This window comes from Calliopsis andreniformis, chromosome 2, assembly GCF_051401765.1.
Source record: "Calliopsis andreniformis isolate RMS-2024a chromosome 2, iyCalAndr_principal, whole genome shotgun sequence".
Classification (NCBI taxonomy): domain Eukaryota; kingdom Metazoa; phylum Arthropoda; class Insecta; order Hymenoptera; family Andrenidae; genus Calliopsis; species Calliopsis andreniformis.
This window is the reverse complement of record NC_135063.1, coordinates 3,435,738-3,451,606: the sequence shown is the minus strand read 5'-3', so window position 1 is coordinate 3,451,606 and position 15,869 is coordinate 3,435,738.

The window sequence follows — 15,869 nt, the reverse complement described above, 5'->3', positions numbered from 1 at the left end:
GTTGTTCACGGGGGACTAAAAATACTTTTACTAGGGACTGGGGAATGTCTCTTACCCACAGGGCGGTATTTTATTTTGATCGAATGGCATGGTTAATTTTGGACCTAACGATTCTCTTACAGTCCGTTGATAGTGAAGTTATTATTATGTTAATCTATAAATCAATATGTACTTTTATCAAGCTTTGTCGTGTTTTTCATTCTTAGCGTTAAGTCGTCGCAATAAATAATAAATAAATGATCACGGATTTAAGTGTCGCGTTCCGTCACTTCGATAATTAAATAAGTATCGCAGTATCGTGGTGTCATGTAAATCATCAGTCTGTAAAATTAAACTTTGTCCAACACTTATCTCTAACGTGGATTAGTAGAAATCGTTTTTATCAAGAAAGAATCTCGCGAACGTTTCAAGGATAGGCTATCAACACATGCATTTCACGCGAGTGGTCACACGATTCCGGGAAGCTACGTATATGTACTTACGTGCAACGTTGTCCAATATACTGTAAAGTTGAATCATTTTACGGAATAGGTATATGTTGGACATGACGCAACCATAGCTTACGCGTCTGTAATTTTGGTGTAGCTCTACGTGATCTTGATCACAAATCTCCGTTGGTACCTGTAGCTCGTTTTCTCTTTCGGCGTTTTCCTCCTTGTGACTCCTGCAGAACAAACGATCAAATGCTTGCGATGGGACGACGTGAGAAAAGGCACGTCTGTTAGGTCTTCGAGTTAAACGAAGATCCGCCGTAAAGCCAATTCGAGTTACAGCCCGTAACGTTTCTCCTTTGCTGCCAGAAGCATAAAACCTATCATTCGTCTTTCAAAGAAGTTAGACAGCCTTCGAGTCTATGTGCGTCAGGTCTATTTAAGCTTAAATTATTTATCTTGCCCTCGAGATTCATTCAATTTCATCGATTTGCGATCAATTTTAGTATTGAGCATTACTAAAATGTTTACTTTAAAGTATAAAATATACTTGTACACTTCTGAAGTAGTAATTCGCAGTCATGTATCGTATAATTAAAATCATGATTAATATTTGGATTATTTATTGCGCGTTTTGTACTGTAAAGTCAGTAAGTATGTCGTCAGAAAATTAAAGGGAATCTAAATTAAGTTAAACGTAAAAGATTCATAAATAAATTAAACCTTGATTTGGTATGCGAACAGCACTTCCGTTTAAAAGTCAATTTAACTAGGAAACGCATAGTTGCCTTATTGTCGAGCATTTCAGCTCTCGTATGAAAGTGGTAAATGTAATTCTAAAGCCAAACACTCGGAAGAGCTGACGTCTTGAATTAGCATAAGCGTATAAACGTGATGCAGTACAACCAGACGTGCCGTCACGATCCTACACTACACATAACTCTTTACGGTCGATTTGCAATCATTCGTTAAGTCATTGATTCCACGGAGTAAGTAGTACGTTCTTACCCATTCACCCGAGGAAGGGTAGCAATCTTATCGTTCATAATCTATAGATCTCGTTTAATTATTATTACGGTCCGTGCATTGCTTGCTCTCGTACCGTTTAGAATCTAGAATTGTTATACTTTACAAGGTCTTGATCTTGTACTAAACAGTTATTGAGGCTTATTGTTAGTACCTCGTTACTTTAATAGGAAATCTCATATATTATTATGGTAAAAGTAAATCGGTTTAGCACTCATATATACATTCACATTTTTTCTTGTGATGCAATTACGGACGCATCTGTGTATTTCCAAGGTTACTGCGAGAATTGCATCAATCTTGCAGCATTGTGACGATTAACCAAGTCCACAAACGTTCCAGAATTCTTGAAGAATGGGAGTTCTGCATGAAAGCGACAAGCTTGTAACGTGTAATTTATGAAATCTTTCATACGAAATCTCCTGGAAAATACATAAATAAATAGTAAAAAGTAGAAAAGTAAGTTATAAACATAAAAGATACATAAATAAATAGAAAATAGCATAAAAGCAAGTTATAAAAACAATATTTCTTAGAATCGATGAAATGGATCTTACATAACTCCATGAACGTATATCATAATTTTTTCTCTCCAATTCCATAATTGTTACATTTTTTATACTATCAGTTATCTATGAAATGCTAGTTTGCAACGAAACGGATACTCCACAAATTCAGAGAAAAGTATTTATATACGTGTTGCAAGCAAACAGCATTATTATTAATGTGGTGATTATTTTGCAAAGTATATGGAAAGGAGAGCAAGGTTCCACAGAAATTTCCATAAAAAATGCACCACTTGAACGTATACCCGAGGCTTATAGCTCGAAATGGATGCAAACTCTTCCTGAGCGTTTTCGTCGGTGAAGTTTCTGTTATAGAGCAATTTAATAAATTGTCGATCGTGGCAATTAGGACGGTGTTAGGCATCACCGACGGGACGTCGATATGGTAATTACATTGAGATAATGCATGTGCATTCGTTAGCAACTGTTTTTGAACGCGTACGTCCAATGATGGCCTTGTTGGACCCACGAATATTCGCTCTTCTCGCGTCGTGATTGTAAATTATGGCTCGTAAGATCGCGAGAATCTTAATTTCGCGCACCGAGAGATGGTCGTGAACCCGAGTTTATGTTTGTCATGAAAGAGATTCGTTAAATCAGTCCGAATTCTTTTTGTACGTGCAATTTCGATTGCGTCGTCATGAAGAGACTTCGCTGTCTCCGAGAAAGGTGCAGTAACGAAGTCGAATAGAGACGTTTAAATTCTTCAAAATCTTTTTCTTCGATCAACATGTCATATTTCATAGCAGCCCGTAAATATTTATGTCGCGGAGAAGTTCTTATTTTATTTTATCTCGTTCGAAATTCGCTACCCCGAGATTGCGATCAGGTCGATCGAACTTTGCAGAACCAGTTCGACCTATTCAATTTACCTTACAATTAATTATAACGCGTTACATTTTATTGCGGCGTTTTATGATCGGCGGTATCGTGATAATTATGCTCACCAACTTTACGGCCAATTAGTAGCGGCCTCCGCTGCCATCGGTCGAATCGTATTTCTTTTCTTCAAATTACAATATGATAAATTAATCGATCACATAATGCGAGCCGATCATCCAATTAGCTTCGGCTTAAACACCGCAGACCTTTACAATCGTCCCAACACATAAATCTTTGCTACAGTAATTGTAACCCGTTCGATGCCCCATGTTGCCTCCTTGCCGCAAAAAGTAACCCCAATACTAGAAACTAAATATGTATGTATCCCTCGACTGTAAGTAGGACATTAGAAAAATGCAATTACCTTCCTCTGGAATGCATCACAAATTGTGAACCGGAATTCGTTTCATGGTAAACCGTTCCCTGGACGAACAACGAACGAGATGAAAAAGGAGGAAAAAGTATTTTCGATTTTAAAACGACCGAATACAAATTGCCAGCGCGTATAATATCACGAAACAGCATGGGCGGAGATCGTACAATGTTGCGTTTCTGTTGATACGCGAAATTGCATCCGCAGCTGGCTTCCCATACCCCCGGCTACCCGCGGGTGGTCGTCGTTGCGTCGTCGAGCGTTAAAAGCGCATTCACGCGTGCAGAGAAAGAAAACCGGACGAAGGTGGGAAAGGTAGATGGTAGAGGGACGACGAGTGATTCCGCGTAACTATAAATAAGTGCCGATGCGTCTCGAGCCTGACTCGCTCGTAAATCTCGAATCGGAGCATAATCGTCGAGTAATCTGGAATCTGGCGCGGATCGAATCGATGGCCTCCGTGATTTCTGCGCGTATTCTTATCCTTGGTTTACCGTCGACGGTAAGGCGGGACCTAGAGTCGGTAATCCAGGATCCTGTTATAAATCAACTAAGGGACTGTGGCCTGTGAGCATGGATGTTGCACCCAAGGAAATTATTCTAGCAGAATTACTACCCCTCGTCTTATTATCCTGGCTGTGTTGACCTTCGACAGCGGGACAGCGATTTCGCGGGTATGCGATCTACGCGCGGGCTATAAACTTTGTTCTTCGTTGAGTGGATAGAAAATGGGACACGGTAATTGGGAGGGGAAAATGTACGAGGATGCTGAGTCAAGGACGTTGACCCTGAAACGATGAAGGAGTTATTTCTTACATAATTGATGGGGTGGGCTCGATTCGGCATTTATTAAAAAATAGGTGGAGTATACTTGAACGAAATGGAGCGGAAGCCTGTTTAACTAGCTCAATTGAAATCTAAACAAGCTTAAGTTATAGAGATGTACTGGATAAGTACCCTTAAATGAGAGACGTGACATTCCTTTCGTGATAAGTGATTAAAAGTTACTACAAGGAATTTATTGCGTAACTTTCTGGAAATACACAAGCAAATTTTTAAGTTTTGCTTGGTATCTTCGATAGAGTTGAAGATACATCTTCTTCCTATATAGTCACGTATTCTATTAAAGCATGCAACTGTATTCTCCTCGTATGTACGGTATATCATGCTTGGCGTAATTACCTCCGCAAACGTGTATCTACACAGGTTCGATTAGTCTACGGTTTTTTGAAATACCTAGGACCTAGGAAAATATGCAATCGTAGAAAGTGATCAAGGCGAACCCTTCTGATTAGCATTACTCACCATAATTGGCAATTTCCAAAGCAACAGTAAATACTGCACTCTGTTTTTTATCGTATAGATGAGGTCTCAGATTCTTTTTTTTCTTTCTTTAAGGTGCAGTGAGAAGGAATCGGCATTCGATACGAAAATCTATACTTTACTCAAATTATTATCTGCAGTATCTACCCAACGCATTAGACGTAGCAGGTGTGAACTATTTAACGATACGATACGATACGATATTTATTCCTTTCAATAAATCTTAATTAATCTGCGATAGTGTCACGGTTCGAGATTAAAAAATTCTCATCCCCCACCTCGTTGGACCAGTTGCGAATAAGTTTCCGCGCCCCTCGGCATACGCTTGTCTCGTTTTATCGTTCGCAAACAAGTGTAACGAGAAACGAGTTTCGCAGTCCGTTCGCTTCACAGTCGAAAACATGAAAGCACGACTCGGGACAGGAATCGTTTTCGAACAATCGACCAAGTATTGGCGTGATTTCGCGCCATTAATCTTCTCTCGACAATTAACTGGTTATGGGGCTAACGCAAGCCACGGCTATTAATTACAATCAACGTTATCTCGCGTACTCGACCGATACGATGTTTAATCTTTCGGTCAAGGAAAACTTTCGCTACCCAAATTCGTATACGTGTTCCTGTTCTCCACTGACTGCAAGGATAAAGTGTTGAATCTATGAAAGTCTATGGCTCTTTCTATTCTTTCTATTCTTTCTATTGGCTCTGTGATCACCAGCTTCCTTTGGTAATGTTGAAGCCAGCGTCGAAAAAAGGTGAGGTTTTGGACCCACCCGTGATTTCTGTAGGTCATTCTCAATAAGTGGTTCCCTCTACTTCCGACAGATGCCGTGCTTGTGAAGATTTTTTCCTGGGAGCTGTTTGAAATTTTTCAATAGAGAGGAATAACATTTGTTATCAGTTTAATTTTAAAAGTCAAAGTAATAAAATTAATTTCATACGCATATTTTTTAGTCCGTAATTTATTACATTAAGTATAATACAATTTATGATCTATTTTAAATGAACTTCCGAAGTTTTGACTTACGTAAATTAAAACAAGAAAGAAATTTGTTCGTTAAGTAGACATGCTTGTTGAAACATTATATCCCATGATACAATTGGCAATACTGAACGGTTACTTATAGTATTTGTCACACGGCGTGCGCAGGGTACACAACCGCAGTTATTATGAATTACGACTCACGCTCTACGCGGTCCGATACCATATATTTGATTTAATGAGGTAACAAGTGCACCGAGACTTATTGCAAGGACCCAAACAGGTGATTAATCTCACCCTGATTTTCACCTGTGGTTCGCTTGGAGACGCATTCCACTTCATTTAAACCTGCATCGACTTCGGAGTAACTGTTCTCTGTCGTTCTTAGAGGACCGAGTAATTTACATTACTATATACCTACATGTATTTATTTCGTAAGAATTACATAAGTATCTAACGGTTCTTCTTCAAAAACATCGTTTTCGAAGAATCACATTTCAATCTGGTCAGAGAATCCACCTGCGTCTAACACCAAACAGTGAGTATTGAACGATTTGAGTTCAGAACCTAGTATGCATAACGAGGACCTCTTCTTCCTTATTCCTTTTGTCTCCTTTTTGCGGTCCCTTCGGGGTCCGTTCCTTCTTTTTGGGGGATTAATCACGCGCGTAGAATTCTGTGGGCTGCCGAACTGAACGGCCCAATCGCTGTCGATTGATTCACGGGCGCGTCCTCGGGAACCAGGAAGGATAAGGTAGAAAGTGGTAAAAGAAGCAGGAGAGAGAATCGTCGCAGCGGAAGGGGAGCAAAAGCCCTCTTCGCTAATACACGCCGAGAGAAGAGGGATCGAAGGGGGGCCGGGTTCGTTGATTAGCGGATATCTTAATTACTGATTGACCGCGCGGACTAATTAAATCGTAACTCAATCAGGACCCCACCCTCCGTGCCGCGAGGGTTGCGACTTTACGACGATGCTCAAATGGTTTAGGGCCCTGCACACACACGTGTCGCGGTTGTCGCATAAATAATTCCGAGGCATCGGATATTGCACTGAAGTCAGTTGCTTCGGCTCGGCCTCTCATTCAACCTGTCTCTTCTCTACTCCTACGCGCGTTCCTCTTTCTCCAACTTCCTCCGTGCGACCTGGATCATGGCTGCTCGAACCAGTGAGCATTATGTTGAGGTAGAATAAAAAGTACAGTAATTAGTCGTATCTACCTACCGCTGTGTAATGCAAGTGAACGATGTTCTTAAGACTCTCCTACTTTTCCTTTGCAGTGTCCTACAAAGCACATACCAATTTTCTTGCTACCGAAGGAAACAAAAAAAGAAAGAAATTCACGATTAGCAAGGTCTTCATCGATATAGTTTAAAATGAGCAGGTATTAATTTTAGTGAAACATAGATTATCTAAATGCAGATTACTGATCCTGCATTGTACGTATGCACATCAACGTTGTCCTGAAAGTTTTTCGTCATTAACGAGGCGCGAAGTAGACTTCGACCAAGGGAGAAAGAAAGAAGGCGGAGTCGACCGGGTGACGTTTTAATTTCATGTACGTTTTGAAAGTCAAATCAAGCGGTGGGACGCTTTATGTCGAGCTGAATGTCGACGGGTAAAATTATATCATTAGATCCATAATCGCTTGGCGTGGTATAAATTATGTACTCTAGACGCGTCATCGAGATAATACAGAAAAATGGCTTCACCTCAGAAGCCGGTGCCTCGTGAGATGAAGACGTTCCCGTGCTCCCCGTCGTTATTGGTGTGGCTTCCAGCCGCAGGAAACCCTTCGTGGTTTCTTTCTCTCTCTCTCCCCCTTATTCTCGTAACGCACATTCGTTAGCATGGATAATGAATCACCGGCGCGTCCTCGTGCTCCTGTCGCGAGGTACGACGAAGAATTCGCTGGTAAGTCGGCGACGACATTGCGCCACGTTTATAGGCCCCTCCTGTTACGGCCCTGACCGTTTCAAATACGAATTGAGAAAGAGAAAAAGAGGGACGCGGTGGAGCCATTAAAAACAGCAGGCATCGGTCCGCCACTAACCTCTCGCGCTTTCTCCCTCTCATTATCTTTCGCGCATTCTCCCCAATGAGATTTCGGCACCGTCCACCTCGATAAAATTTTCACTTGGTAATTATCGTTATAAATCACTGCCTGATTATTTCTAGCACCATGTACATGCTAAAACAAACACTCGCCCATTCTTCCTCCTGCATACTTCTGTCCCCGCTTTCAGAACTTTGCAGCGCTATTATCTCGTCACCGTCTGTATACCTACGTTGTACTGGATTAAATATAAGAGTAGCCAAACAGCCGACTCCATAATGTGCTCCAATACGAGTAAACTGTTTCGTCTAATAAATCATTGAATTCATATTTACTTTAAACAAAGGATTCTTCACAGTAGTGACGAGACAGTCAACACGAAAGCATCTTAATTAATGTAGCAGCTGACAGGTACAAAGTGGCCGTGCGCGTGAATTTTATAACAAATTGGTGTATCGTTGACTGTCGTGGCCTCGAAACTGACGTTCTTTATGTCTATAATAGCAATCGTTTTATCATCCGGTTCGCCTTCGGCGGGGCGGTTAACCGCTTCGTGCATCGGGCAATTAATTACGGCTGTTCTGCATTAATCTCTGCAAATTGGCCGAAATCGTCGAAGCAGCGCGCGCGCGCGCGATTTATGCCACTCGCTTCTATTCAACGGCTTGCATGCAACAAAAAGAAATCGATTTGTAAAACAAACGTGCATGCCTCTTAATCGCATCCCGCCGCGGCGCGGCAGGACGAGCAGCCAGCCAGTCATGCTTTCTGCCACGGAAACGCTATCCAACCCAGCCGAGTGGGTTTCCGTGAAATCCCTTAACTGATGCAAACAAGCACATAAAACGAATCGCGATATCATCCTCCGAGTCACTTTTATTTGCGCGCCGCGTCTCGGCATGTTTCTTCTTGCGCCACCTTTCACGTGATGAAACACGATCGAGATCGTGCGGTTTTGTCGTTAAGTATGTACAATCATGAATTTTTTTGCCTGCGCATATATGTGTAATTTGAATGATTAATAGCATTGACGAAAGTGTCCTTCATGTTCTCCATACTCATTCGATGTCGTGGAGAATGGACCTCTGCGTTTCATAGATGGCTCGACAGGATGTCTCCGTGAGTTCTTGCTCCTCGGCTGTGTATGGATGACGTAAGAACGACTGTATACCGTTTCTGCCGACTATACAAGGGAGGGACATGTAAACGTCTTTTTCCAGACCGTGTCGACAACCCTGGGAAATACAGGGATACATAGTATACGTGTAGCTCTCATTAAAATAAACTAAGTGAGAAGTGTTAGTAAACGTGTACCTGAAACACAAGTACCGTCATTCAACGTGTTACGAGTTGCAGAAAATTGAGTAATTACGAATCCAGAAGGCGAGGCAAAACATGCCGTACAATAGTTTTTACTCCCACGTTTACTAACATCTAATTTTGCAACACAAATCTATCTGTATAGTTGGACTAGAAGTATAGTATGGTCGTAACATTAATCAACCGGTAAAATGAACATGTTTGACGCACTAGGCAAGTAAAGTGGCAAGAATATTGAAAGATAGGGGCTCTAGCTTCTTGCAGGGCCAGAATTTATTGTTACTGTCTGTTTTTATTAGGTAGCACTTCCACTCGACGCCTCAATTTACCACACTATATTTCTAATTTAACTGTACTCGAAATTTGAATAATCACCTTTAGGTAAGCTGACACAGTGATGCAAATACATGTATTGCGCACGATCGCGTCAACAACCTCTGCAGCACAGATACCAATTCCCCAACTGCGATACCCCTTTCTGGCGATCAGATCGCTGTCGCAATCAATGACTTTCGTGTGCAATTCACCCCATGACTCGGGGTCCGACTTCGTTCCAATATCTTTGTTGATGTCTTTAAGTTTGATCCCCATTACCGTCACGGCAGACCAAATCGGTACTGTTCAGCAGTATTTGATAGACTATCAAAAGCTCGCAGATTAATCAAATGTCGAATAAGATATTCTTTGATAACTTATTACCGGACGTTGGTCCGTTTTCACAGATCACCGAGGCTTGCACCGCATTCGACGAGATCCCTAGCTTCTGCGCAATGAAGTACTGAAGCCTGCAACTATCCAAAAATGTCCCCAACCCTATCACTCTTTGTGGCGGGAAACCTGAGAGCTTCATGGCTGCGTACGACAGAATATCCACTAGAAGGTAAGATTTCATCGTTGTATTTGTATCGACGTTAAAAGTTACAAAGTGTAAAGGATACCTGGAGTCGTTACGATCAGGAGAACACTGTTCGGCGCATATTTGCATACGTTGGGAATAACTTCTTTGAAGATGTTAAGGTTCTTTTCGAGGAGGGCGCTGTCTTCTTCCCCTCCAGAAGACTTGTCGCCCACCGTGATCACGCATACCGTAGCGTCTCTGGCCAAAGAATAATCTGTAAGAGATTAATAATTAGAGAACAATCATGGTCAATTATGTAATTTGCAATATGCTATTATAGGATGTTATTTGACAAGTAACGAGTAAACATAGTTTATCCTCACCTTTTGTACCGATTATCTTTGGATTGCCGAGAAAAGCCGCCGCGTGGCTGATATCTTCCGCTTCCGCCTTCGCTAAATCCTCATTCGCGTCTAGAAACACCAGCTCCGAGGCCAAACGCTGTACGTGCCCACCAGGAGCAACAGAAACGAAGATTATAAAGAGTAATTAACCAGGAACCGGTCACTAGCCAGCGGTCAGAGTTATTACGCACTTGGAATCGTTACGCAATCAAGACCCCCGGGAATCGCATTAAGAGTGAACGCGCGCGCGATCGATCGCACCATTCGAGCGATCCCTTAATGCGAAGGATCGTTAGAGGGTCCTGATCGCCTCTGTTCAACCGAGACGAGGCGATTTTACGTGCTCTCCTTGCGGAGGCTCGCTTTGTCGGTGTCGGTTGACCGCGATCCTTGTTACATATTTATATCTCAGATGGAATGTGAATTTGATACAAATTTGAATTCGTTCATTTTTAAGAGGGATGAAAAATTTCAGTTCATAAAGCAATTTTCAAGATTTCAACACATTAAAACCTCTCAATTGTAAATATTCGAGCAATCAATTTTTCAAAGTTTTAAAATTTGTGGAAAGTAGAATTATCAGTGAACCTTAGATTGTGTAATGTTAATAGATCTTGTGTATCGATTATATAATATAGATAGGCTAACATTTCCTTCGAATCTATATGTAGCTTGCAGTTGAAGAGCTTATAATGAAAGCAGCCCTTGCCAAATTTTACGATTTCTATAAGAAGAGCACATTCTAGTGCTTAAAAACGGGGTTTACCACATACTAGTACCTATCCAATAAAAAGCGCAATATTTATGCTATAATAAACAAAATTAAATAAGAATTAAAGATGCTACACTATAGTATTTCTTTTGTTCTCTTAAAAAGAGATAAAAATTAACGAGGACCGTTTTTGTCATGAGCTCTTCAATTAGTCTTGAATCAAATGAACAATCACAGAAAATGTATCATATTCGTTGAAATATTTTCCTTAGGTCCGTCATGAATCTTCGTGCGTTTCCAGCTCCGTAATTTTTGAAAGCAACAGTCTGATCTAATTCGTAGCGTGAAATATATGTCATAGGGTAGCGGTCTCTTGCAATCACGTGTTCCAAACACATTTCTCTAGTAAACAGTTCGTGATGCACGGTTCACCACACGAGCAGATGGACACATTTTTCTCTGACAGATGGTACTTTCACACGTTCAGGACAAACTCGCGGCTACCGTCAGAAACGGCTTCTTAATATATTACGTTACGCCCTTGTGCTTCCAATCTGTTATTGTACACCGCTTAATCACCATACTTCATCAAGCATGACTTCCGCAGCATGCATAATATCGCAGCTGATGAAATTTCCTCGCAGCCCTCCGTCCCTTCTTTCTTTCCTCTTTTTTTTCTTTTTTGTTACCCCTTGTAATGCTCCGTACCCTATCCCGCGACGATATTGAGCGATAATTAACTCACAAAACTCTCCGTGCATACTTTATAACGAGATTTTTTAATGACGCATGACCGATGATAACGACCAGGGGAAGGAGCGATGATTATAGACGCTCGAATTGATAGTATGATTAATCGACCCTGCGTTAACGACTATACGAATGCTATGATAGTGCTGCCATTCTCTTGTATTTTACCATTCGTAATAGAATGCTGCATTTCTTATTGATTTCTTAAGAAGACACACTCTCTTGCTAGAAATCTATTTATATAATCCATTTCAGTTCTTCCTTTTAACGCTACGTTTTCATCGGACACACAAGGACTGTCTATTATTATAGTTTGGTGTAGCATCTCAGTTCTCAGTCTCTCATGCGGTTTTAGTTACCTAGCTCTGCAACTTTTTACCCTTCGTTAATCTTGCAGTTTCCGCTTCATAGAGCAGCAGATGATCACAGGACACCGAAAGTGTGACATTCGATCCATTGCGCGTTTTATTATTCTTCGTAGTCTCCTAGAGTCTATCATCTTCGCTACCAACTGGCCATCCGGATCGGAGTTCTCGAAACATGAACAGAAAGAAAAAGGGGAAGGAACGAAACGAGATTTGAAGCAGGAAGCAGAGGACGGAAGACTTTTCACCGGTCAGCACCGGGCCGCCGAGATGGTTTGTACGATTTAATGCGGCTCGACGACATGACATGTTACAACGGGTCGAGGAACGACGAGAACAAGAAGAAGATGAACGTCTTATGCAAGTACTACCGAGGAGCCTGGGCGTAGTAGGGCTGCAAGGTGGACAGTGAGCCGAGTGGAGATGGTACTGGAGGTTGGCTGGTACACTCGCGATCATCTCGTTGATGCGATCTGCCAAGAAGGGACGAGGCGAGCAACCGCACGGTTCGCTACCTCGTTCTCTTTTTCTTTCTCACCTTCGTTTCCTTGTTCTTCCTCGACTGTCTCCTTTATTCTTTTCCCCTTGCGGTCGGCTCATCTCCTGCAGCTCTTACTGCCACTAGCACACTTACACATTTTGGGTTACATTCTAATGAGTTCGACGATCTCCCTGAAAGACACCACGCTTGGTCCCCTTCGAATATTGCGCGGTGAATTTTAAACAAGGTCGCATGAATATTTTCTTCGTCGCAAATTAGTATCGTGAGCCCCGACGACGGACAGAAACGGTTACAAATAATAGTATCGCTGACTTTATTACAGGTGGCGTACAATGTTGGTCAACAAGAAGTCTAATGGCTGTCAGATACGCCTCCTATGTGCACGGCCTTCATTGTCCGCCCTTGTAACGATCCACGGAAAGCGAAACCTGAAATTAGTCGCCCACGTTTATTACTTCCTACCGGAATATGCCGAGCCATTACCGGTCGCATTATTGCCCTTCCGTCGACAGTTTCGTTTCCTCTCGTTGGAGCACACGTACAAAACAATTACTCGAACTTGTGTTCGTTTAATTTGAATGATTCACTTGCTGAACTAGACGCCACGTCGTCGTTACGCCAGGAATGAGAAGCATTACATCTCGAGGAGAATTGAAACGATTCGAAAGGACTGTCATTCGTAAATGATGGTATTTTATAACAAAAAAGGATCCTACTTTACTTCAATTGCTACTTCCTCGCGACGGCGAAGGACTCTCCTACACGCGGGAAAAAACGAAGCTCGGATCAGCGCGCGCGATAAGTGTAGTGTCCTCGTAGACGGGTATGGATTTCAGCTTTCCTCGGCGGTGACTAACATAAATCAGCCCCGCAGCGATCCTGCGGGGGCGTCCTCAACGTGTAAATGCTCGCGTTACGATCCGATAACGAACGAAAGGAAGCACGTTCTCCCCTCCATCCCCTTTCCGCCTTTTTTCTCCTTTTACGTTCCGATCTTCTGGCCTCTTCCCCGTAGCCGAATTCTCTCTTCTGGTCTTTCGTGAATCATTTGCATAATAGCCTTTTTGATCCGGCACACTAACGAGCCTACATTCAGCCCTCGTTCAACGTGAACGTACGTATACGAGAGCACATGTGCAACCGAGGCAAGGCATTCCTTCGGCTCCTCGCCCTTTGTTGACCACGACTCAGAGATATCCCCGAGATCCGCGAACGCAGCCCTGACTAACGATCATTCCCTTCGACAAATACGAATCGTGCGCTCCAATCGCGGAGATAGGCTACGTTTTACTTAAGGAGAACATCTTTAAGGATGGTACTTCGATTGTCAATGTTAATTACATTACTATAACGAAAGCTGTAAATTATGCAAATGAACATATCGAAATTTTTTATAATGATAAAAGATACTATGATGTTTGAAGAATCTTAAGGAAAATGAAAGAAAATTATATATTTACAAATGTCACGTGTATCCTAAGAATGAGGTTAGAAGCGAAAATGTGGCATGCTGTGCGAACCTTGAAGAGTATAGCGATTCCGACAGCAACGCCGGTGTAACCACTGCCTACGATCACGATCTTAACGCGATGGCTGTCCACGAAATCCTCTGGTTGTTTCGTTAGCAAAAACGTTGCGGTGTTCCCGGCGGTATCGAGTAACTTCTTCTTCGGCGCGGCCATCGTCAATGAACCCGATACTCACGACTCAGGTGTTTCATCCCGAGGATTCGAACGGGCCAGAACCAGATCGTAAGGTTTAGAAATTTCTCTAGCACACTACAAATTTGGCCTCCGTGCAATCAAACAACGGAAGTGACGGTCAAACGTTGACATTAGTCTTTTAACTTGAAGTTGTCTGCGTGGTGAATTAAGAGAACTAATTGTCAGAGAAGGGGGTTAATGAATAAATTAACGTAGAATAGGACATTTGATATCTTTATTTCTTATAGCATTGTCAAATATGGAAGATCGACGGACAGCTGTTAAATTGGCACAGGTGGAGTACGCTATTAACGAACTTCAATTTCCGGTTTATAGGTCACACAAGAAGAGCTTTTACCACGAATAGACAGGATCCACTTACTTAACGGCATCGGGCCACTCCATCGCGGACGTTAAATTGCCATCAATTTAACATCACCTTCTACATTAGCTTCCTTCCTCTACCATGTTATTACTGAACACATTTGATCACGAGACACGTAATTAGGTAAATTTCTAAAGCTAAGTCGTCCCGAATAACAGACTTCGACAAGTAATTTAGTCATACGGTTACACTCGATTACACACGACGACGTTTAGACAATGTTCGAACGAAATTTCACGACACGCCGGAGGTACATCATCGTACGCAACGAAGATCTATCGATCGATGCCACAGAGAACGCATAATACGACATGAGGTACACGAGCAGTTGTTCACGGAGTCGCGAGGAACGCGATAGTTTTCTAGGAAGTCGATTCCGCCGTTGTCATTTATTACGTCGATCAAACGTGTGGGGAACCGGTCGCCAGGTGCGGCTGCCTGTTATTGATGAAGACGCCTTCTAAAACGCTGCTTCCTCTCTCTCTCCCTCTATCTTCTCTGCTTGGACCGCAATTTCCGGTAGTACGCAGCTCCAGAGTCTCGCCATCTCTCCAACATTACCCCACCGTCTCTCCTTCGCCACAGTTCCTTACTCCTCTGTCTCGTTTTGTGTCTCTTGCAGGATACCGCACTCCCGCAGTATTCCTCGAATGCTGTCAGCACATGTCTGCACTGCTGCCTTCTCCTGATCGCTCAGCTTCTGTCGCACGGTGCGGTACACACCCTCTCGACCGAGGACACAGGGCACCGACATGTACACGTCCTTGTCAGTCCCATGGGAGCAGCTCTGCGAACACAGTTTCCTAGTCTAGTCTCATGTAAACCGCTAGAGCTGCTAGAATTGTTGATAGATATGTGTCTGCTTGCACGAGATTAATCGAACGAGAAGTTTGTCGAGGAATAGTTAACTATTTGAGAGCTCGATGTTTACGTGTATGTGCGTTGACGCTGGAAGGACGACTTTAGTGTTCCTCACAATGGCGTCGACGATTTCGGCGGTACAAAAAGCGATCCCCCAACAGTTTAGTCCCTTCTTTTGATCGAGTTCTTTGCCTCTGAAACGTGCACGCGCAAAATAAGATTCGAATGTCTTTTTTATGTCCTCTATATCATCTTTTTTTTATGGCAAATGGGATCACTAACGCGGTCTTCACGTTCTCTGTGATTTCGGACCACTTCTCAGGATCGTCTGGTTCTCCTATCCTGGGATTTATGTCTCGAAGCTTCATGCCTCCAACGTGGACACTCGACCA